The sequence below is a fragment of the Leptinotarsa decemlineata genome, unplaced genomic scaffold (assembly GCF_025532065.1).
Source record: "Leptinotarsa decemlineata unplaced genomic scaffold, Ldec_3_MD MMD2_tig00026340_RagTag_RagTag, whole genome shotgun sequence".
NCBI lineage: Eukaryota > Metazoa > Arthropoda > Insecta > Coleoptera > Chrysomelidae > Leptinotarsa > Leptinotarsa decemlineata.
In genome coordinates, this window is record NW_027412694.1 from 2,143,271 (window position 1) to 2,168,993 (window position 25,723).

Sequence of the window (25,723 nt, forward strand, 5' to 3'; positions counted from 1 at the left end):
TTTCTGCAGAAAAATGCCGCTCTTCACTGACTTGGTGTACTATAACTCCTATTTTTTGGGGTTCCACCTTCTGCTTCAATAAGATTTTTGAGGTTCAAATAGACACCAATATGTCTTGGAATAATCATGTCGCTGGAATTAACGAAATTGCACGCATCATTCGATACCTAACAAAGCATACCAGAACTTATAGTCACCGTAAGATCTCCTTTGGTATCTTCTAAACATTTCAATTTTGAGTGAATGAATCATGTCAAATGCGACGATCCGACTATAACGAAAATATGGTTCAGTGCCCTTTTGGTTGCCTCTTTTGTTTTTTCTTTGATATGCTGCACGTAACGATGCGTCTTTTATTAACGAAGAAGCAGGTCTGACATATTGCGCCATCTTTGTTTTTTCTCTGTCGATGAATTCTGCATTCGTTTCTATTTCATTTGATGTGCTGTACGTTGGGAACAAATCATTATTAACGAAAATACGGCTCATTGCCCTTCTGACATGTTACGTTGTCTTTGTTTTTTTTCTCTGTCGATGAATTCTACATTTTTTTTTTTTCAGTCAATGTACTGCACGTTGAGATTCAATTGTCATTAACGGAGATGTGGCTTCGTTTTTTTCTGACATGTTGCTTCATCTTTGTTTTTTCTTTGTCGATAACATTCTGCATTCGTTTCTCTTTCATTTGATGTGCTGCACGTTAAGATCCAAATATCATGAGTGAAATTGTGACCTAATGTCTTTCTGACATGTTGCGCCATCTTTTTATTCTCTCGTCAATGAATTCTGCATTTTTGTCAGTAGTGTAACAACGTATGTTCTGGCGCAATGGGAGTGGGGGTAACCTATCAGCGTCATCGAAATCGACGCAGGATGGAACGAGTATAGTAGCGATTTTAGCGTGGAACTCCGCCCCTCGGCCCCCTTGGTACTCCACCTAACCTATCGGCCCCCTTGGTACTCCACCTAACCTATCAGCTCCCTCGGCCCCTTCAGTCACGTCATTTTAAATAAAAAAAGTTTATAGTTATGAGATTCGAACCTGGGTCGTCCGCGCCGTAGACATTGTCCTTAGCCTCTACACCATCGTAAGATATTGAAGTTAACTGCGAATGTTGGGTATTTATAGTGTTAATTTTGTCAGGACCGAAATTGACTCATTTATTATACTTGACAGCATTATTTTTGATTTCCGTAGTACGTAATCGTCATTATCATATTGAAGATAGGAAAATATACTTAGATTTGGGAAAATAATTAATATTTCATGTAAAGATGTGTATGTGTGTGTAAGAGCGAGAGGCGCGTGTGACGTAATCGATGCAAAGAGAGATGGAGATTGAGGTTTTACCGGTTGCTAGTGCAAGCAGGTGTTGCCAGTTGTACAATAAATCAATGTTTATGGAGTAATGTAGCGTTGCCGGTTTGAAAAATAAGTTATAGAACACACAGAGTCATCTATGAGTCACTAGCTGAACTATCTATTGGTTGAAGAAGGACACTGAATCGATGCACAAATTCACGTGGCTTTGCGTATATTGAGGATTCATTTGAATAATTTATCGTACAGAATTGTTTCATGTCCTGTTATCAGTAACCGCACAAAAATAGGCGCTCAATTCATCGATACAAAAGTATATGGAAACACCAAAGTTATAGAACACACAGAGTCATCTATGAGTCACTAGCTGAACTATCTATTGGTTGAAGAAGGACACTGTAAACACTGGACTCATAAGACTGCTTCTGTCAAATGTCAATACATGCCAGCATGGCAGGTTCGGCGTTGCCAGTTGTACAATAAATCATTGTTTATGGGGCAATGTAGCGTTGCCGGTTTTGGAATTGATCGTGAACTACTCAAACGAAAATTGGAAGCGCGAAAGTGATATATTAATAATAATGAATCAGATTTAAGAAAAAACATTACAGATTGATGAGATTGTATCGTTTCAAAGTGTGATCCCTCAGTGTTACAAGGTATCTCAAAATACATCATTGAAAACAAACATGGCGTCGAAGTGTACAGGGTGCGTCAAAATACATCATTCAAAAAAGAACATAACAGTTCCACGAGGCTGTAAGTTTTCAACGTGCGATCTCTCAATGTGTATAAGGTATCTCAAAATACACCATTGAAAAACGAATATGACGTTGAAGTGTACAGGGTGCGTCAAAATATATCATTTAAGGAAAAATACATGTCGATTTGAAATATGATATTAATGTGTATACAAACATGTCGATTCAACAGAAGTCTAGCGTTCCAACATGTCGGAAGTCTCGTATCTTTGTTAACCAAGTAAGCATCATCAGGAGAAAGAGGAGATCCAAAAGTGTCGAGAGGTTGAGCGTTGTGGACTCAACTTGAGGGCGCGAATGGGAGAGCGAAGTATTCGACAATGACATTTCAAAATACGTGGTTTTCCGTGCGTTTTCGATCGTTTTTCGTGCGTTCACGATCGTTTTTCGTGCGTTTTCGACCGTTTTCCGTGCGTTCATTCGTTATCGTTTCATCGTTATTGTCGTAACGGTTTTTCGTGTTTCAATATGGCAGTCATTTATCATTTAACGCGTTTCGCTAATCAAGTTGGCATCATCAGGAAATGACTAACGTCCATGCTTTGTCATATGAAGATTCATTTTGCGAATTTTAGTGCGTTTACGATCGTTTTTCGTGCGTTTACGATCGTTTTTCGTGCGTTTCCGACCGTTTTCCGTGCGTTCATTCGTTACCGTTTCATCGTTATTGTCGTAACGGTTTTTCGTGTTTCAATAAGACAGTCACTTATCATTTAACGCGTTTCGCTAACTAAGTTAGCATCATCAGGAAATGATTAACCTCCATGCTTTGTCATATGAAGATTCATTTTGCGAATTTTCAGACTCTTGAACGGAACCTTGTGGAACACCCAACCTAACTTCTGTTACAGAGTAGTGTCGGTCAGCCAATCAGAATGGAGAAATCAAATATCGCTCGATTGATTGTGCTAGATGAAATTGAACTGGAGAATGAGGGTCGAATAATAATAATAAAAGTGATAAAACATTAAAAGCTTGAAAGTGACGTAGTCAGCGTGATAGGTGGTGGCGTGTGTGATAATGAATGAGTTATTACGAAGAATAATAGCGCAACTGTTAGAAGGGCACTGAGTTGTATATTTACTAATAATGATCGGATCGTCGTATACGGCATGTCAAATGAAAGGATGAGAAATGGAGAATTCGTCGACAGAGAAAAAACAAATATGGCGTAATGAATATAATATCCAACGCCTAATGTGAAATAACATAGGAAGAATTGCAAATTCAACAAAAATCACTGAAAACTCTTGTAATTAAAAATTGTTGGGTTATGAACAACTATAAGTTTATTCCAATTGCAGAAGCTTGATTCAAAACACAGAATTTATTGACAAAAAAATTTAAAAAATCATTGGATACTGAAACATATGATATATTTGGATTCCTTAGGGTGAGAAGGTTTCGAATCGATCAAAAAACGACCACTTCCGGTTTCCACTTCCGGTCCTCCGATTTCGATGATTTCAACATCAATGGATTCGTTTAGATGTCATGAAACATAGTTAATCATTTGTCGAAGCCAAAAGGGCCTTATAACCTATTTTCATTATACTAGCAGCAACGGACCGATGTGGGTACTCATTTTAAATGATTTCATTTGTAGATTATGAAAAGTATAATATCGAGCATCTAATGTGAAATAGCATAGAAAGAATTGCACATTTAAAGAAAATCATTAAACATATTTAAAATTAAAAGTTGTTGGGTTATGAACAACTACGAGTGTAATGTAATTGCAAAAGTTTTATTCAAAACACATAATTTGTTGACAAAAAAATCAAATAATCATCGTATACTGAAACATATGGTATTTTTGGATTCCTTAGGGTGACAAGGTTTCGAATCCGTCAAAAACAGGTCACTTCCGGTTTTCACTTCCGGTCGTCCGGTTCCGATGATTTTGACATCAATGGATTCCTTTAGATGTCAAAAAACATAGTTAATCATTTTACGAAGCCAAAAGGACCTCATAACCTATTTTCGCTATACTAGTCGCAACAGGTCGATGTGGGTACTCATTTCAAATGATTTAATGTGTAGACAATGAAAAATATAATATCGAGCGCCTAATGTGAAACAGCATAGGGAGAATTGTAAAGAGAATCATTGAAAAAACTTCGGATCGCCACGTACATCATGTCAAATGAAAGAAGAAAAATTGCAGAATTCATCTATAAAGAAAAAACAAATATGGTGCAACATGTCAGAAGGGCACTAACCCACATCTTCATTAATGATAACTGAATCTCAACGTGCAGCAAATCAAATGAAAGGAAAACGAATGCAGAATTCATCAACAGAGAAAAAAAAAACGAGATGATGCGAAGAGGGCACAAAGTTGTATCTTCACTAATAATAGTCGCATCATCACATGTAGCACTTCAAATAAAATGGGGAAAAAAAGCAGAATTCATGTGTTTGTTGCGCTATTCAAATCCAAGGTGACATGGATCAATGTCAACGCTGAATATGCATATAACAAAGACTCTTTGATTTTCTTTTGTTTCATTTCAGAATATGTCATCACTAATTTTTATATTCAAACCCAAAGTGACATTGATCACTGTCAATGTCGAATCTACATCCGGAGATATGCAGTTCTCAAAGCGACGAAACAAAGGCTCTTTGTTTCATTTTAAAATATGTCATCACTTATTTTACTATAAATACGTCATGCATGGCGAAATGAGTTAGTTGCATCCGTTAAAAGTGATACCAGTGACAAGTGCACCGATTCTATTTAAAAGTAAGTGTTTTAGGTTTGACTTTTTCCTCAGATGAATTTATTCAAATGTAATTTAATTGAAAATTGGTGAGAATTGTTGAATCATTTGATTTCCAAAATTTTTTTCGATATATATATGTTGGATGATTTCAGTCAAATGTTCTACATATCGTGGTTTGTTTGAAATAGTATTCGCATATATTGTGAATCAAAACATAAAGCTTTCATTTTTTATTTTTCACAGATGGATTTACAAAAGTTGAATGCAAGTTCGATCGTGAAGAGAAAGCCAAGTATCAAAGTAGCAGATTTGCCTGTGGAGATGCCGCAGAGGATATTCACTGCCAAAATCGTGGAAGGAAAATTTGGTGAGGCGGTCTTGTTAGATTTGGGAGATAAAGTATCATTTCTGCCCCACCGAGTGACGGAGGCGTATCGTCCTCACTTAGAAGAATTTTCATTAGGAAAATACGCTATTGTGTTCAAAGGGTTAATGTACATTGGGAAACCGAATCTTGTCGTTTCATTTGAAATTGTACGAAATTAAGGTTAGTACTGTTTCCAATTTTATAGGCAAAGAGTTTTTGGGTGTATACAATATTTTTCATTCGGGTCAAAAATTCTCACTCACAGATATGATCCGCATAAAGTAGTGTTTTCATACAATATATTTCCTTCACTTAGTACGTGCAGAATATGTGTTTTAAATTCTTTATTTTGAATGACACTTGATTTTTTATTTTCATTATAAGTGTAGCAATTACTTCATGAAAGACATTACCCTCTCTGTTGGCAAACTATTTTTTTTAAATTCTGATTCGTTGGGTCGATATAACAAAATTAATGAATCGAAGAGGTTTTGTATTAAAGTGTATAATATATTAAAATTCTTGCAAAGCGCTTTCGACTTTTGTCATCATCAGTGCTCACCTGAAAGTAAGTGATCTAGTTGAAAAGGGAATTTAGTGAAATTGAAGTTGTGAAATTTTAAGGTTAAAAATTTTTTTGGAAAATTGTTTGAGATTACTTACTTGTCAGGCAACAGGAAGTATCATGATAAGTGAATTGTACATTGTAATATTTAAAATTATATAAAATAAAATAGGCTTATAGCCAAAAAATACATTTTTTGGATTCAGGCCATGTGGTTCAGTCAAAGTATTTTATGAAGAAGGACAACTTGAGACAGAATGTGTCAAGTGTCATGTTAAAATAATGGTACCAACTTGAGGAGTGGTCCATTATGGGTTTGATTGAATATGTAGAGGAAAAATATTGAATAAATTATATTAATAAACTGTGATTAATTAATAATTCATAATCCTCTTATGAAGGGGAAGGAAATCTCTGTTCAAGTTTACTTGAGTATTCAGACAATGATCATTGTTGGAAAGTTCTTTAGAAATCTCCAACTCTTCAAACAAGTCAAGTCTAAGGAAATTTTTATTATCTATTTTATGTAATATTTTGGAATTTCTATTGGGACTAAAGTTGTGGTTGTGAAATTTTATGTGATGGCCAAAAGCAGATTTATCAGGTTTTTTTATATGTTCATCAATACGAGTGAAAAGAGGTCTACAGGTTCTACCAATGTAAGATGCCGAACAATCAGAACAGTTAAGCTTGTAGACTCCGCTACAGTTCAATTTGTTGATTTTATCTTTAGAATTTACTAAAAAGTTACTTAAGTTGTTTTGAGATTTAAAGGAAATTTTTGTACCAGGTATGGTATTTTCTATAAATTTGGAAATAGCAGTACACATATTTTGATCAAAATACGGTAAGGAAAAATATCTCACAGAAGGTGAGTTAACCAAGGTGGTGGAGTTAAAGGCCAATCTTCTATCTGATCTGAGTTTAAATTTACTGATTAATTTGTGAATGATATATGGTTGATAACCATTGTTGACAGCAATCTGTTTTAAAGTATTTAATTCTAAATTAAAATTGGAGGGAGATAAGGGAGTGTTCAACAATCTGTTAACATAACAATTGAAGGAAGCCAATTTATGTTGCATGGGGTGAAATGAATTGAAAGGAATGACATGATCAGTCTGGGTTGGTTTTCTGTAAATGGAAAAATCTAATTTGTTGTAAGTTTTTGTTATAGTCAGATCTAAAAAGTTTAATTTATTGTCTTGTTCTATTTCAAGTGTAAATTTGATTTTGGGATGCAAGTTATTTAAGGAGTTAAGGATATCATGTGCTACAATAGAGTTGCCATCTATGAAAACCAAGCAGTCATCAACATATCTGTGTCAACTGAGAATATTATCAATTTTATTAATTATGAATGAATTTTCTAAATTTTCCATGAAAATGTCAGCCAAGAAAGGTGAAAGAGGGTTACCCATTGCTAGGCCATCAGGTTGACTGTAAAATTTATTGTTAAAGACAAAAAAATCTTGGGAAATGCAAAATTTAAGTAAAGTTAATATATCTATTTTGGTGGAGTCTGAAGTTAAGTGTTGAGAAAGCAAGTTAGAAACTAAAGGTAGGGTTTCAGATTTTGGGACAGAAGTGAACAGGTTGCTAACATCAAAGGATATCATGAGGGTGTTGGAATTAGGTTGAAAGTTTTTGATTTTATTAATTAAATCTAAAGTGTTACTTACTGAATTGGCAGGTTTGTAGTTGGTTACATGTTTTATCACTTGTAAGACAAATGTTGACAAGATAGAGACAGGAGTATTGTAAAAGCTTACCACTGGTCTGATTGGAGTACCATCTTTGTGTATCTTCGGGAGACCGTATAATCTTGGAATTTGTGGATTGCTAGGGATTAAATTGTGAGTTTTATTGAATTCAAAGAAAATATTTTCACAAGTTTTTATATAACTTCGAGTTTTTGAAATAAATTTGTTGAGAGGATTTGAATTTAAAGAAATGAAATTGTTGGAGCTTAAAAAGTCTTCAACTTTGTTAACATAGTCAATTTTATCAAGAATTACAAGGCAATTACCTTTGTCTGCTTTTGTTAAAATGAGATTATAATTGGAAATTTTTTTAAGTAATTTATGTAAGGAAATATTCAAATTCCTATGACTAGACTTATTCAAGTATGAAGGAGTTTCTTTGAGAGAAAGTTGATATTTTGTAATAGTAAACTGACAGAAATTTCTAATTTTCTGTTTAATCTTATTATTTTTGGAAAGATTGTCAATCAAGACATCTAGTTCAATGGAAAAGGAAGTGAGATCTTTCTCAGACCGGTCTGAATTCAAAGAGAATTTAAGACCTAAAGATAGAAGAGCTATCTCGTCATCATTGAAAGAAGCACTAGAAAGATTTTTAATACGTTCGTGAAATTTGAATTCTGAAAACTTTTCAACTGAAGGTTGAGAGTTAAGTTGGTTCCTAGTGAGAATAAGGGAGTTGAGTTTCTTGCTTACTTTTTTAAATTTTAAATTACTTTGATAAGCCACTTGGTCTGAAATATCATTGAATAAATTTTGTAACAAATGAAAATTATTAGAGATAAGATTGTCATAACAAATTTTCAAGTCCACATTAGTACGGTCTAGTTTGGCATAGTGTTTGCAAACAGCACTTCTGATGATTTTTCTCTCAGTGGAGTGTTTCAATTGAGGTGGTATATTGGTTGGCATTGTGGTTCTGGCAAACTTCGGAATGACATCTTCTCTCAAACAATTATTTAAAAACCATATGTCAATTTGTAATAGACTTCTTCGAATTGATAACTTCCTATAGAAATCAGCTGGGGCTACCATACTGTAGATCAATAAAAGGATTTGGAAAAGCTGAATACACTTATTTCAATTAATGAATCGAAGAAGTTTTGTATTAAAGTGTATAATATATTAAAATTCTTGCAAAGCGCTTTCGACTTTTGTCATCATCAGTGCTCACCTGAAAGTAAGTGATCTAGTTGAAAAGGGAATTTAGTGAAATTGAAGTTGTGAAATTTTAAGGTTAAAAATTTTTTGGAAAATTGTTTGAGATTACTTACTTGTCAGGCAACAGGAAGTATCATGATAAGTGAATTGTACATTGTAATATTTAAAATTATATAAAATAAAATAGGCTTATAGCCAAAAAATACATTTTTTGGATTCAGGCCATGTGGTTCAGTCAAAGTATTTTATGAAGAAGGACAACTTGAGACAGAATGTGTCAAGTGTCATGTTAAAATAATGGTACCAACTTGAGGAGTGGTCCATTATGGGTTTGATTGAATATGTAGAGGAAAAATATTGAATAAATTATATTAATAAACTGTGATTAATTAATAATTCATAATCCTCTTATGAAGGGGAAGGAAATCCTCATAAGAGGATTATGAATTATTAATTAATCACAGTTTATTAATATAATTTATTCAATATTTTTCCTCTACATATTCAATCAAACCCATAATGGACCACTCCTCAAGTTGGTACCATTATTTTAACATGACACTTGACACATTCTGTCTCAAGTTGTCCTTCTTCATAAAATACTTTGACTGAACCACATGGCCTGAATCCAAAAAATGTATTTTTTGGCTATAAGCCTATTTTATTTTATATAATTTTAAATATTACAATGTACAATTCACTTATCATGATACTTCCTGTTGCCTGACAAGTAAGTAATCTCAAACAATTTTCCAAAAAATTTTTAACCTTAAAATTTCACAACTTCAATTTCACTAAATTCCCTTTTCAACTAGATCACTTACTTTCAGGTGAGCACTGATGATGACAAAAGTCGAAAGCGCTTTGCAAGAATTTTAATATATTATACACTTTAATACAAAACCTCTTCGATTCATTAATTGAAATAAGTGTATTCAGCTTTTCCAAATCCTTTTATTGATCTACAGTATGGTAGCCCCAGCTGATTTCTATAGGAAGTTATCAATTCGAAGAAGTCTATTACAAATTGACATATGGTTTTTAAATAATTGTTTGAGAGAAGATGTCATTCCGAAGTTTGCCAGAACCACAATGCCAACCAATATACCACCTCAATTGAAACACTCCACTGAGAGAAAAATCATCAGAAGTGCTGTTTGCAAACACTATGCCAAACTAGACCGTACTAATGTGGACTTGAAAATTTGTTATGACAATCTTATCTCTAATAATTTTCATTTGTTACAAAATTTATTCAATGATATTTCAGACCAAGTGGCTTATCAAAGTAATTTAAAATTTAAAAAAGTAAGCAAGAAACTCAACTCCCTTATTCTCACTAGGAACCAACTTAACTCTCAACCTTCAGTTGAAAAGTTTTCAGAATTCAAATTTCACGAACGTATTAAAAATCTTTCTAGTGCTTCTTTCAATGATGACGAGATAGCTCTTCTATCTTCAGGTCTTAAATTCTCTTTGAATTCAGACCGGTCTGAGAAAGATCTCACTTCCTTTTCCATTGAACTAGATGTCTTGATTGACAATCTTTCCAAAAATAATAAGATTAAACAGAAAATTAGAAATTTCTGTCAGTTTACTATTACAAAATATCAACTTTCTCTCAAAGAAACTCCTTCATACTTGAATAAGTCTAGTCATAGGAATTTGAATATTTCCTTACATAAATTACTTAAAAAAATTTCCAATTATAATCTCATTTTAACAAAAGCAGACAAAGGTAATTGCCTTGTAATTCTTGATAAAATTGACTATGTTAACAAAGTTGAAGACTTTTTAAGCTCCAACAATTTCATTTCTTTAAATTCAAATCCTCTCAACAAATTTATTTCAAAAACTCGAAGTTATATAAAAACTTGTGAAAACCTTTTCTTTGAATTCAATAAAACTCACAATTTAATCCCTAGCAATCCACAAATTCCAAGATTATACGGTCTCCCGAAGATACACAAAGATGGTACTCCAATCAGACCAGTGGTAAGCTTTTACAATACTCCTGTCTCTATCTTGTCAACATTTGTCTTACAAGTGATAAAACATGTAACCAACTACAAACCTGCCAATTCAGTAAGTAACACTTTAGATTTAATTAATAAAATCAAAAACTTTCAACCTAATTCCAACACCCTCATGATATCCTTTGATGTTAGCAACCTGTTCACTTCTGTCCCAAAATCTGAAACCCTACCTTTAGTTTCTAACTTGCTTTCTCAACACTTAACTTCAGACTCCACCAAAATAGATATATTAACTTTACTTAAATTTTGCATTTCCCAAGATTTTTTTGTCTTTAACAATAAATTTTACAGTCAACCTGATGGCCTAGCAATGGGTAACCCTCTTTCACCTTTCTTGGCTGACATTTTCATGGAAAATTTAGAAAATTCATTCATAATTAATAAAATTGATAATATTCTCAGTTGACACAGATATGTTGATGACTGCTTGGTTTTCATAGATGGCAACTCTATTGTAGCACATGATATCCTTAACTCCTTAAATAACTTGCATCCCAAAATCAAATTTACACTTGAAATAGAACAAGACAATAAATTAAACTTTTTAGATCTGACTATAACAAAAACTTACAACAAATTAGATTTTTCCATTTACAGAAAACCAACCCAGACTGATCATGTCATTCCTTTCAATTCATTTCACCCCATGCAACATAAATTGGCTTCCTTCAATTGTTATGTTAACAGATTGTTGAACACTCCCTTATCTCCCTCCAATTTTAATTTAGAATTAAATACTTTAAAACAGATTGCTGTCAACAATGGTTATCAACCATATATCATTCACAAATTAATCAGTAAATTTAAACTCAGATCAGATAGAAGATTGGCCTTTAACTCCACCACCTTGGTTAACTCACCTTCTGTGAGATATTTTTCCTTACCGTATTTTGATCAAAATATGTGTACTGCTATTTCCAAATTTATAGAAAATACCATACCTGGTACAAAAATTTCCTTTAAATCTCAAAACAACTTAAGTAACTTTTTAGTAAATTCTAAAGATAAAATCAACAAATTGAACTGTAGCGGAGTCTACAAGCTTAACTGTTCTGATTGTTCGGCATCTTACATTGGTAGAACCTGTAGACCTCTTTTCACTCGTATTAATGAACATATAAAAAAACCTGATAAATCTGCTTTTGGCCATCACATAAAATTTCACAACCACAACTTTAGTCCCAATAGAAATTCCAAAATATTACATAAAATAGATAATAAAAATTTCCTTAGACTTGACTTGTTTGAAGAGTTGGAGATTTCTAAAGAACTTTCCAACAATGATCATTGTCTGAATACTCAAGTAAACTTGAACAGAGATTTCCTTCCCCTTCATAAGAGGATTATGAATTATTAATTAATCACAGTTTATTAATATAATTTATTCAATATTTTTCCTCTACATATTCAATCAAACCCATAATGGACCACTCCTCAAGTTGGTACCATTATTTTAACATGACACTTGACACATTCTGTCTCAAGTTGTCCTTCTTCATAAAATACTTTGACTGAACCACATGGCCTGAATCCAAAAAATGTATTTTTTGGCTATAAGCCTATTTTATTTTATATAATTTTAAATATTACAATGTACAATTCACTTATCATGATACTTCCTGTTGCCTGACAAGTAAGTAATCTCAAACAATTTTCCAAAAAATTTTTAACCTTAAAATTTCACAACTTCAATTTCACTAAATTCCCTTTTCAACTAGATCACTTACTTTCAGGTGAGCACTGATGATGACAAAAGTCGAAAGCGCTTTGCAAGAATTTTAATATATTATACACTTTAATACAAAACCTCTTCGATTCATTAATTGAAATAAGTGTATTCAGCTTTTCCAAATCCTTTCCTTTGATATAACAAAAAGTGGCATTTTATATCTTGAATTTTATCCAGGACATTATTATAGATGATTGACATTTGTCATTAAATTTCAAGTGTGATATTTGGAAATTCATTTCGTATTGTAGTTTTTTCGAAATTCTCATTCAAAATAGCATCCTTTGATATAGATAACACCGGACGAGTCTATTATGTGTAGATAACCTGAGTTTTAATTTTTCGGAGTTCTGAGTTCTTGTACATATAAACATAACAAAGTAACGATACAGACAAATATGAAAAATCGTCATAAAATAATTCAAATCCATTCAAGTGAATACATGAATTGAAAGATATTTTAACCTCAACTTCGATATTCTGAAACAAAAACACACAGTATTCACAATTCCATCTTTCGTTATTCCAAGTTCATAGTCATCAAAATTGATACGATTATAATATATATAGGAATATAAAACTATCTTCAAATACAGTTGCATGAATGCACATCAAGCATTTTGTCGTAGTACGGTGACCGGGGCAAAGTTACAACTTCAGCATAATATGAATGTTTATAAATATTAGGGAAGGTCAAGATCATCAACAGGTATTAAGAAATTCATTCGGTGTCCAAAGCTTTCGGAATACAATGCAAATAATTTTCTTTATGACTATTCGTTCGATATTAAATATTATTACCTCAAAATATATCGAAATCATAACACCTTTGCGATTCATTTTTTCAGTTACATTTGAAAAGTGAGTTTCAGTTTGCAGAAATAGTAGCCCACACATGTTGGAAATTTTGCCATAGTGTGGTGAAAATCGTATTGAAAATTCTACGAAATATAAGCGCATACATACAGAGTGAATCAATATTTGAAATATGTCGTTTGGAACCCCCCATAACCCTTCTCTATCGAATTTTGGCAGAAATAATACTGAGTCGTATTGTAGAGTTAACGTTCGAAATTGGGGAAAGTGAAGTATTCAACAGTTTTGCGTGCGTTTTCGAACAGTTTACGTGCATTCATTCGTTATCGTTTCGTCGTTATTGTCGTTTTTTTTCCTATTTCAATATGACAGTCATTTAACACTTAACGCGTTTCGCTTACCAAGTTAGCATCATCAGGAGATGAATAAAGTCCACGCTTTGTCGTATGAAGGTTCGTTTTGCGAACCATGAGGAACAATCAGCCTAACTTCTGGTACAGAGTGGTGCCGTAAGCCAATCAGACTGGAGAAATCAAATATCAGTAGAATGATTGTTTTAGATGAAATTGAACTGAAGAATGTGGGTCGAATAATAATAATAATAGTGATAAAACATTAAAACTCAACTTGTGTTACAGAGTGGTGTCGGTCAGCCAATCAGAATGGAGGAATCAAATATCGGTCTAATAATTGTGTTAGATGATATTGAACTGGGGAATGTGGGTCGAAAAATAATAATAATAATGATAAAATATTAAAACTTTGAAAGTGACGTAGTCAGCGTAGGAGGTGGTGGCGTGGTAGAAAATATGTGAGGATTTGTGGAAATGAATGAGTTATTAGAAAAAAAAATGGAGCAACTGTCAGAAGGGCACTAAGTGGTATATTCGCTGATAATAATCAAATCTTCGCTTTTAGCACGTCAAATGAAAGGACAAAACATCCAGAATTCATTGACGAGAGAATACAAAGATGGCGCAACATGTCAGAAAGACATTAAGTCACAATTTCACTCATGATATTTGGATCTTAACGTGCAGCACATCAAATGAAAGAGAAACGAATGCAAAATGTTATCGACAAAGAAAAAACAAAGATGACGCAACATGTCAGGAAGGAACGAAGCCACATCTCCGTTAATGACAATTGAATCTCAACGTGCAGTACATTGACTAAAAAAGAAAAAAAAATGCAGTATTCATCGACAGAGAAAAAAAAACCAAGACAACGTAACATATCAGAAGGGCAATGAGCCGTATTTACGTTAATAATGATTTGTTCTCAACGTACAGCACATCAAATGAAATGGAAACGAATGCAGAATTCATCGACAGAGAAAAAACAAAGATGGCGCAACATGTCAGAAGTGCACTAACCTGCTTCTTTGTTAATAAAAGTCGCATCGTCACGTGCAGCATATCAAAGAAAAAAACAAAAGAGGCAACCAAAAGGGTACTGAACCATATTTTCGTTAATAATAGTCGGATCGTCGCGTTTGACATGATTCATTCACTCAAAACTGAAATGTTTAGAAGATACCAAAGGAGATCCTACGGTGACTATAAGTTCTGGTATGCTTTGTTAGGTATCGGATGATGCGTGCAATTTCTTTAATTCCAGTGACGTAATTATTCCAAGATATATTGGTGTCCATTTGAACCTCAATAAACTTATTGAAGCAGAAGGTGGAACCCCAAAGAAATATCAGATATAGTACAACAAGTCAGTGAAGAGCGGCTTTTTTCTGCAGAAAAATGTTTGAATTTCTTCAAATTTTCCAAATATCTGTAACAGAGAGACAAAACTCAGCTACGGAACGCTTCTATCTACTAAAGTTAAGTATGTGTCGGTAGTGTGTAACGAAGGTTTCCATTAGAATCACTGGTTGCGCCCTCTGGAGGATGTTTGTTGCGATACACCATAGATGACAATATTTATTGTTTATCATTTCGAATCCGTTGAATACAAGGGGTTTGGAAATAGAAAAAAACAACGGTTCAACGCTTTGTAGACGTGTTTGATGCTCTATGACCAACACCCGTTATCCATATTTCCATTATTATTCCGATTGTATGACCACCAAACATTCAATTTTATTGGGATTGAAGGGAGCCGATAGGTTAGGTGGAGTACCAAGGGGGCCGATAGGTTAGGTGGAGTACCAAGGGGGCCGCTGGATGGAACGAGTATCGTAGTGATTTAAGCGTGTAACTCCGCCCCTCGGCCCCCTTGGTACTCCACCTAACCTATCGGCCCCCTTGGTACTCCACCTAACCTATCAGCTCCCTTCAATCCCAATAAAATTGAATGTTTGGTGGTCATACAATCGGAATAATAATGAAAATATGGATAACGAGTGTTGGTCACAGAGCATCAAACACGTCTACAAAGCGTTAAAACGTTGTTTTTTTCTATTTCCAAACCCCTTGTATTCAAAGGATTCGAAATGATAAACAATAAATATTGTCATCTATGATGTATCGCAACAAACATCCTCCAGAGGGCGCAACCAGTGAATTTAATGGAAACCTTCGTTACACACTACCGACACATACTTAACTTCAGTAGATAGAAGCGTTCCGTAGCTGAGTTTTGTCTTTCTGTTACAGATATTTGGAAAATTTGAAGAAATTCAAACATTTTTCTGCAGAAAAAAGCCGCTCTTCACTGACTTGTTGTACTATATCTGATATTTTTTTGGGGTTCCACCTTCTGCTTCAATAAGTTTATTGAGGTTCAAATGGACACCAATATATCTTGGAATAATCACGTCGCTGGAATTAAAGAAATTGCACGCATCATTCGATACCTAACAAAGCATACCAGAACTTATAGTCACCGTAAGATCTCCTTTGGTATCTTCTAAACATTTCAGTTTTGAGTGAATGAATCATGTCAAACGCGACGATCCGACTATTATTAACGAAAATATGGTTCAGTACCCTTTTGGTTGCCTCTTTTGTTTTTTTCCTTGATATGCTGCACGTGACGATGCGACTTTTATTAACAAAGAAGCAGGTTAGTGCACTTCTGACATGTTGCGCCATCTTTGTTTTTTTCTCTGTCGATGAATTCTGCATTCGTTTCCATTTCATTTGATGTGCTGTACGTTGAGAACAAATGATTATTAACGAAAATACGGCTCATTGCCCTTCTGATATGTTACGTTGTCATTGTTATTTTTTCTCTGTCGATGAATTCTGCATTTTTTTTTCTTTTTCAGTCGATGTACTGCACGTTGAGATTCAATTGTCATTAACGGAGATGTGGCTTCGTTCCTTCCTGACATGTTGCGTCATCTTTGTTTTTTCTTTGTCGATAACATTTTGCATTCGTTTCTCTTTCATTTGATGTGCTGCACGTTAAGATCCAAATATCATGAGTGAAATTGTGACTTAATGTCTTTCTGACATGTTGCGCCATCTTTGTATTCTCTCGTCAATGAATTCTGGATTTTTTGTCCTTTCATTTGACGTGCTAAAAGCGAAGATTTGATTATTATCAGCGAATATACCACTTAGTGCCCTTCTGACAGTTGCCTAATTTTTTTTTCTAATAACTCATTCATTTCCACTAATCCTCACACATTTTCTACCACGCCACCACCTCCTACGCTGACTACGTCACTTTCAAAGTTTTAATATTTTATCAATTATTATTATTATTTTTCGACCCACATTCCCCAGTTCAATATCATCTAACACAATTATTAGACCGATATTTGATTCCTCCATTCTGATTGGCTGACCGACACCACTCTGTAACACAAGTTGAGTTTTAATGTTTTATCACTATTATTATTATTATTCGACCCACATTCTTCAGTTCAATTTCATCTAAAACAATCATTCTACTGATATTTGATTTCTCCAGTCTGATTGGCTTACGACACCACTCTGTACCAGAAGTTAGGCTGATTGTTCCTCATGGTTCGGTTCAGGAGTCTGAAAATTCGCAAAACGAACCTTCATACGACAAAGCGTGGACTTTATTCATCTCCTGATGATGCTTACTTGGTAAGCGAAACGCGTTAAGTGTTAAATGACTGTCATATTGAAATAGGAAAAAAAACGACAATAACGACGAAACGATAACGAATGAATGCACGTAAACTGTTCGAAAACGCAAGCAAAACTGTTGAATACTTCACTTTCTCCAATTTCAAACGTTAACTCTACAATACGACTCAGTATTATTTCTGCCAAAATTCGATAGAGAAGGGTTATGGGGTTCCAAACGACATATTTCAAATATTGATTCACCCTGTATGTATGCGCTTATATTTCGTAGAATTTTCAATACGATTTTCACCACACTATGGCAAAATTTCCAACATGTGTGGGCTACTATTTCTGCAAACTGAAACTCACTTTTCAAAGGTAACTGAAAAAATGAATCGCAAAGGTGTTATGATTTCGATATATTTTGAGGTAATAATATTTAATATCGAACGAATAGTCATAAAGAAAATTATTTGCATTGTATTCCGAAAGCTTTGGACACCGAATGAATTTCTTAATACCTGTTGATTATCTTGACCTTCCCTAATATTTATAAACATTCATATTATGCTGAAGTTGTAACTTTGCCCCGGTCACCGTACTACGACAAAATGCTTGATGTGCATTCATGCAACTGTATTTGAAGATAGTTTTATATTCCTATATATATTATAATCGTATCAATTTTGATGACTATGAACTTGGAATAACGAAAGATGGAATTGTGAATACTGTGTGTTTTTGTTTCAGAATATCGAAGTTGAGGTTAAAATATCTTTCAATTCATGTATTCACTTGAATGGATTTGAATTATTTTATGACGATTTTTCATATTTGTCTGTATCGTTACTTTGTTATGTTTATATGTACAAGAACTCAGAACTCCGAAAAATTAAAACTCAGGTTATCTACACATAATAGACTCGTCCGGTGTTATCTATATCAAAGGATGCTATTTTGAATGGGAATTTCGAAAAAACTACAATACGAAATTAATTTCAAAATATCACACTTGAAATTTAATGACAAATGTCAATCATCTATAATAATGTCCTGAATAAAATTCAAGATATAAAATGCCACTTTTTGTTATATCGACCCAACGAATCAGAATTTAAAAAAAATTTTTGCCAACAGAGAGGGTAATGTCTTTCATGAAGTAATTGCTACACTTATAATGAAAATAAAAAATCAAGTGTCATTCAAAATAAAGAATTTAAAACACATATTCTGCACGTACTAATTGGAGGAAATATATTGTATGAAAACACTACTTTATGCGGATCATATCTGTGAATGAGAATTTTTGACCCGAATGAAAAATATTGTATACACCCAAAAACTCTTTGCCTATAAAATTGGAAACAGTACTAACCTTAATTTCGTACAATTTCAAATGAAACGACAAGATTCGGTTTCCCAATGTCCATTAATCCTTTGAACACAATAGCGTATTTTCCTAATGAAAATTCTTCTAAGTGAGGACGATACGCCTCCGTCACTCGGTGGGGCAGAAATGATACTTTATCTCCCAAATCTAACAAGACCGCCTCACCAAATTTTCCTTCCACGATTTTGGCAGTGAATATCCTCTGCGGCATCTCCACAGGCAAATCTGCTACTTTGATACTTGGCTTTCTCTTCACGATCGAACTTGCATTCAACTTTTGTAAATCCATCTGTGAAAAATAAAAAATGAAAGCTTTATGTTTTGATTCACAATATATGCGAATACTATCTCAAACAAACCACGATATGTAAAACATTTGACTGAAATCATCCAACATATATATATCGAAAAAAATTTTGGAAATCAAATGATTCAACAATTCTCACCAATTTTCAATTAAATTACATTTGAATAAATTCATCTGAGGAAAAAGTCAAACCTAAAACACTTACTTCAAAATAGAATCGGTGCACTTGTCACTGGTATCACTTTCAACGGATGCAACTAACTCATTTCGCCATGCATGACGTATTTATAGTAAAATAAGTGATGACATATTTTAAAATGAAACAAAGAGCCTTTGTTTCGTCGCTTTGAGAACTGCATATCTCCGGATGTAGATTCGACATTGACAGTGATCAATGTCACTTTGGGTTTGAATATAAAAATTAGTGATGACATATTCTGAAATGGAACAAAAGAAAATCAAAGAGTCTTTGTTATATGCATATTCAGCGTTGACATTGATCCATGTCACCTTGGATTTGAATAGCGCAACAAACACATGAATTCTGCTTTTTTTCCCCATTTTATTTGAAGTGCTACATGTGATGATGCGACTATTATTAGTGAAGATACAACTTTGTGCCCTCTTGGCATCATCTCATTTTTTTTTCTCTGTTGATGAATTCTGCATTCGTTTTCCTTTCATTTGATTTGCTGCACGTTGAGATTCAGTTATCATTAATGAAGATGTGGGTTAGTGCCCTTCTGACATGTTGCACCATATTTGTTTTTTCTTTATAGATGAATGCTGCAATTTTTCTTCTTTCATTTGACATGATGTACGTGGCGATCCGAAGTTTTCTCAATGATTCTCTTTGCAATTCTTCCTATGCTGTTTCACATTAGGCGCTCGATATTATATTTTTCATTGTCTACACATTAAATCATTTGAAATGAGTACCCACATCGACCTGTTGCGACTAGTATAGCGAAAATAGGTTATGAGGTCCTTTTGGCTTCGTAAAATGATTAACTATGTTTTTTGACATCTAAAGGAATCCATTGATGTCAAAATCATCGGAATCGGACGACCGGAAGTGAAAACCGGAAGTGACCTGTTTTTGACGGATTCGAAACCTTGTCACCCTAAGGAATCCAAAAATACCATATGTTTCAGTATACGATGATTATTTGATTTTTTTGTCAACAACTTATGTGTTTTGAATAAAACTTTTGCAATTACATTACACTCGTAGTTGTTCATAGCCCAACAACTTTTAATTTCAAATATGTTTAATGATTTTCTTTAAATGTGCAATTCTTTCTATGCTATTTCACATTAGATGCTCGATATTATACTTTTCATAATCTACAAATGAAATCATTTAAAATGAGTACCCACATCGGTCCGTTGCTGCTAGTATAATGAAAATAGGTTATAAGGCCCTTTTGGCTTCGACAAATGATTAATTATGTTTCATGACATCTAAACGAATCTATTGATGTTGAAATCATCGAAATCGGAGGACCGGAAGTGGAAACCGGAAGTGGTCGTTTTTTGATCGATTCGAAACCTTCTCACCCTAAGGAATCCAAATATATCATATGTTTCAGTATCCAATGATTTTTTTAATTTTTTTGTCAATAAATTCTGCGTTTTGAATCAAGCTTCTGCAATTGGAATAAACTTATAGTTGTTCATTACCCAACAAATTTTAATTACAAGAGTTTTCAGTGATTTTTGTTGAATTTGCAATTCTTCCTATGTTATTTCACATTAGGCGTTGGATATTATATTCATTACGCCATATTTGTTTCTTCTCTGTCGACGAATTCTCCATTTCTTATCCTTTCATTTGACATGCCGTATGCGACGATCCGATCATTATTAGTAAATATACAACTCAGTGCCCTTCTGACAGTTGCGCTATTATTCTTCGTAATAACTCATTCATTATCACACACGCCACCACCTATCACGCTGACTACGTCACTTTCAAGCTTTTAATGTTTTATCACTTTTATTATTATTATTCGACCCTCATTCTTCAGTTCAATTTCATCTAGCACAATCAATCGAGCGATATTTGATTTCTTCATTCTGATTGGCTGACCGACACTACTCTGTAACAGAAGTTAGGTTGGGTGTTCCACAAGGTTCCGTTCAAGAGTCTGAAAATTCGCAAAATGAATCTTCATATGACAAAGCATGGAGGTTAATCATTTCCTGAAGATGCTAACTTGGTTAGCGAAACGCGTTAAATGATAAGTGACTGTCTTATTGAAACACGAAAAACCGTTACGACAATAACGATGGAACGGTAACGAATGAACGCACGGAAAACGTTCGAAAACGCACGAAAAACGATCGTAAACGCACGAAAAACGATCGTAAACGCACGAAAATTCGCAAAATGAATCTTCATATGACAAAGCATGGACGTTAGTCATTTCCTGATGATGCCAACTTGATTAGCGAAACGCGTTAAATGATAAATGACTGCCATATTGAAACACGAAAAACCGTTACGACAATAACGATGAAACGATAACGAATGAACGCACGGAAAACGGTCGAAAACGCACGAAAAACGATCGTAAACGCACGAAAAACGATCGAAAACGCACGGAAAACCACGTATTTTGAAATGTCATTGTCGAATACTTCGCTCTCCCATTCGCGCCCTCACGTTGAGTCCACAACGCTCAACCTCTCGACACTTTTGGATCTCCTCTTTCTCCTGATGATGCTAACTTAACAAAGATACGAGACTTCCGACATGTTGGAACGCTAGACTTCTGTTGAATCGACATGTTTGTATACACATTAATATCATATTTCAAATCGACATGTTTTTTTCCTTAAATGATATATTTTGACGCACCCTGTACACTTCAACGTCATATTCGTTTTTCAATGGTGTACTTTGAGATACCTTATACACAATGAGAGATCGCACGTTGAAAACTTACAGCCTCGTAGAACTGTTATGTTCTTTCTTGAATGATGTATTTTGACGCACCCTGTACACTTCGACGCCATGTTTGTTTTCAATGATGTATTTTGAGATACCTTGTAACACTGAGGGATCACACTTTGAAACGATACAACCTCATCAATCTGTAATGTTTTTTCTTAAATCTGATTCATTATTATTAATATATCACTTTCGCGCTTCCAATTTTCGTTTGAGTAGTTCACGATCAATTCCAAAACCGGCAACAATACATTGCCCCATAAACAATGATTTATTGTACAACTGGCAACGCCGAACCTGCCATGCTGGCATGTATTGACATTTGACAGATGCAGTCTTATGAGTCCAGTGTTTACAGTGTCCTTCTTCAACCAATAGATAGTTCAGCTAGTGACTCATAGATGACTCTGTGTGTTCTATAACTTTGGTGTTTCCATATACTTTTGTATCGATGAATCGAGCGCCTATTTTTGTGCGGTTACTGATAACAGGACATGAAACAATTCTGTACGATAAATTATTCAAATGAATCCTCAATATACGCACTCTGTACCAGAAGTTAGGCTGAGTGTTCCTCAAGGTTCAGTTCAGGAGTCTGAAAATTCGCAAAACGAACCTTCATACGACAAAGCGTGGACTTTAGTCATCTCCTGATGATGCCTCCTTGGTAAGCGAAATGCGTTAAGTGTTAAATGACTGTCATATTGAAATAGGAAAAAAAACGACAATAACGACGAAACGATAACGAATAAAGGCACGTAAACTGTTCGAAAACGCACGCAAAACTGTTGAATACTTCACTTTCCCCAATTTCAAACGTTAAGTCTACAATACGACACAGCATTATTTCTGCCAAAATTCGATAGAGAAGGGTTATGAGGGGTTCCAAACGACGTATTTCAAATATTGATTCACTCTGTATGTACGCGCTTATATTTCGTAGAATTTTCAATACGATTTTCACCACACTATGGCAAAATTTCCAACATGTGTGGGCTATTATTTCTGCAAACTGAAACTCACTTTTCATATGTAACCGAAAAAATGAATCGCAAACGTGTTATGATTTCGATATATTTTGAGGTAATAATATTCAATATCGAACGAATAGTCATGAAGAAAATTATTTGCATTGTATTCCGAAAGCTTTGGACACCGAATGAATTTCTTAATACCTGTTGATGATCTTGACCTTCCCTAATATTTATAAACATGCATATTATGCTGAAGTTGTAATATATATATATATATATATATATATATATATATATATATATATATATATATATATATATATATATATATATATATATATATATATATATATATATATATATATATATATATATTGAAAATGGTTTTTATATCATCAATTTTGTCAAAAGATGATATAAAAACCATTTTTAACAATTACAATCCATCTATTCAATTTACCATAGAAAAAGAAAAAAAACAAAACAGTACCTTTTTTAGATACTCTTTTAATCAGGAAAGATGATAACTCTGTTATTTTAGATTATTTTACTAAACCCACTAATTCAGGCAGATATATAAATTATTTATCCTGCCATCCACAAAAAATGAAAATTAATTTAGTTCTAGGTTTAAAAAATCGAATAGAAAAAATTTCTCATCCTACATTGGTAGAAAAAAATTTAAAACAATTATTCAATATTTTATTAATTAATTCTTATCCTCCAAAATTTTTAAATGAATTGTTATACAATACTCCATCTAATATCATCAACATCAGAGAGAACAATAAAGCTGAAAATCCAAATTTCAAATACTTTTCCATTCCTTATGTCCCTGAATTGTCCAGCAAAATCATAAACGTATTTAAACAAGAACAGAATATAAAAATTTCACAAAGGAAAGTTAAACCCTTAACTAAACTACATTCAAAATTGAAAGATGAAGATCCGTTATTTGAAAAGTCACATGTAGTTTACGAAATTCCCTGCAACAATTGTGATAAGATATATATAGGTCAAACAAAAAACAATTTGAAAACCCGCATAGCTCTTCATAAAAGTAATTGTAAAAATTTAAAACGAAATTCTTGTGCACTCACACAACATGTTCTAGATAATGATCATTCAGCCAATTATACTAACACCAAAATTCTCCATTTCGAACCAGATTCAAATAAAAGGCAATTTCTGGAAATGGCTGAGATCAAAATTAAAGAAAACAATATCAACAAAAAGACAGACATCGACAACCTCAGCAAAATTTATTCATTTTTACTAACAAAAAATATAAATCTGAATACATCCTGTAATAGTAACACAGTATAAATCTCCATAATGAACGATAATAAAAATTTGAAAAAGTATTTCACATTATTCAATGTCAAAAAGTTGTCATTTTGATGTTGAAGACTTCTTTCAAAATTGAAATTTTCAAATTGAATATTCTCAAATAGCACAGGTATTCTGTTTTATCCGTTATTATGTTTTATATATATATATATATATTTTATATATATATATATATATATATATACATATATATATATATATATATATATATATATATATATATATATATATATATATATATATCATGTCCTTTTTATATTACAGCCCTCGATAAAGCTAATAAACATTAGCGAAAGCTCGGGCAGCTAAAAAGAGTAAATATTCATTCTAATCAGACCGAATATATATATATATATATATATATATATATATATATATATATATATTATAATCGTATCGATTTTGATGACTATGAACTTGGAATAACGAAAGATGGAATTGTGAATACTGTGTGTTTTTTTTCAGAATATGGAAGTTGAGGTTAAAATATCTTTCAATTCATGTATTCACTTGAATGGATTCGAATTATTTTATGACGATTTTTCATATTTGTCTGTATTGTTACTTTGTTATGTTTATATGTACAAGAACTCAGAACTCCGAACAATTGAAACTCAGGTTATCTACACATGATAGACTCGTCCGGTATCTATATCAAAGGATGCTATTTTGAATGGGAATTTTGAAAAAACTACAATACGAAATGAATTTCCAAATATCACAATTGAAATTTAATGTCAAATGTCAATCATCTATAGTAATTCAAGTTATAAAATGCCACTTATTGTTATATCTACCCAACGAATCAGAATTTAAAATGACCGCCAAACTTATTCTCTTTATTTCCAAAATGTCCTGTTTTTGTCAACCTTGTACCTTTCAATATGATGTTTATCCAACACGATAAAATCTGGTTTATAATTTTATGTTATTGCATATTTTTGACTGTATAAGTTTTCATTTTCAAAAAAAGATGTGTGTGATATGTATTTTATTCATTTTGGTAGTATATTACAATGCCATTTAAATAAAATATCGACGTTATTGAAACTGCAGCTGAACAAATTTCCTTTGGAATGACCCATACAGAACGGCGTGTTTTTCTTGAATTTTGGAATACACCACCATGAATCTTCAAAGTCTTCCAAATTCACTAGGGTTGTGTATATATTGAATAGACGCAGTCTGTCCAACAAATCCCTGAATATCGACGAATTATAGCCTCATAATGTGCAACTAAAGACTGAAAATAATGGAAACTGCTGAGATTTAAACTCGTTCTGGAAAGGTGCTGCGACGGTTCTGATTGTTGTTGTTGAGATGACTCTGACTGATACTGCACACGTTGATGTATTATTCTGAAATAAATTCGATTTTTCAATAAGAACATACACTGAAATAAATTCGATTTTTTGATAAAAACATACACTAAAAAAAAATTTTTGGCAACAGAGAGGGTAAGGTCTTTCATGAAGTAATTGCTAAACTTATAATGGA

The 25,723-nt window shown here is 33.2% G+C and overlaps 1 protein-coding gene across 6 annotated transcripts in view; it reads right to left on the reverse strand.

The window, feature by feature from the left end:
- Window positions 1-25,723, reverse strand: part of LOC111509639 (electroneutral sodium bicarbonate exchanger 1-like) — a 146,756-nt gene that overhangs the window by 41,875 nt on the left and 79,158 nt on the right. The window lies entirely within an intron of this gene.